The sequence below is a fragment of the Myotis davidii genome, unplaced genomic scaffold (genome assembly GCF_000327345.1).
Source record: "Myotis davidii unplaced genomic scaffold, ASM32734v1 scaffold665, whole genome shotgun sequence".
NCBI classification, from domain to species: domain Eukaryota; kingdom Metazoa; phylum Chordata; class Mammalia; order Chiroptera; family Vespertilionidae; genus Myotis; species Myotis davidii.
Window position 1 is genome coordinate 152,681 of NW_006296410.1, and position 1,199 is coordinate 153,879.

Here is a 1,199-nt window from a genome sequence, read left to right on the forward strand (position 1 = left end):
TCTGTGGCTTCCTCTTCCCGCCCCGCCTCCGCCCTCGGAGCCGGCCGGAGGGAGGGGCTGCCACACCTGAGCTGGGGGCGGGAGGCCGAGCTTTGTTTGGCTGCAGAGAAGCCCAGAACCGGTCTGTAAGCTGGCAGTTCCTGGAGCAGCCAGAGCCTGGCCGGAGCCAGACCCGCATGGCGATGACCTCTGCGATTGTGACCTCTGCGATTGGCCGGGGTTAGGGCAGATTCACTTCCTGTTGAGGGACGGGAGCCACCGCCTTGAGGAGGTGAACTTGGCCGCTTGCTGCTGCGCGGAACCAACCTCACCTTGCTCCCCCTCCTCCAGTGGCTGGAGGTCATCTGCATGCACCTGGGGGCCGAGGGCCTGGACAGCCCAGGGCCCCTTCTCTTCAAGTAGCAGCTTCCTTTGTATAGAAATACACTTGGCTTTGGAAAGCTGGGCATCAGGCTGTGAGGGGCACTGCTGCCTGCCCACCTGTGTGGCGGCATCCAGGGGCCCTGCCCTGGAGCAGTGTCCTCGGAGGTCCCCCAGCCGCCCCTCTGCAGGAGAAGGCGCTCGGGGTCCAGAGCTAGGTCTGCCCCACAGCCCGCTGGTGGGTGGGGCTTGGCGGGGCTTCCTTGGGCCGCCTGGTGGGGCCGAGCACGGGTCTCCATGGGAGTGTCCGGTGTGAGCAGCCGGGGCCGTGTGAGCAGCGGGGGCCCTGCAGCCTGAGGAGCCCACTCTGCTTGTTGGTGCTCATGCACTGGGCCGGCCGCCTGTGCTGTGGCCCAGACCCCGCCCGTAGGTCCTGGTGCCACCCGTGGCCAAGGGCGAGGCGCATCCTGTGACAGCTCCCCTAGGGCGCCCAGCTCCCCTGCTGGTGGCATGAGGGGAGACCGCCCCTCACTGGGGCAGCAGGCTCACGCCCTGGCCATCCATGCAGGGCGGGTGACCCACACCGCAGGACAGGACCTCACCCCACGCCAGGGCTCATCTCCAGAAGCTCAGCCAAGGCTCAGCCAGTGGGTTGTGCACCGGCCCCTCAAGCCCCTCTGTTTCCCAAGAGGAAACCCCTCTTCCTGCAGAGCCAGGGAACTTGGGGGCCTGTTGTCAGGCGGACAACAGAGAGGCCCTTAGTGCTGTTTCTGCCTGTCATCCTGGGGAGGTGGCCACAGACCTGCCAGGGCGGGGCTCGGCATGGGGGGGCGGGGCTC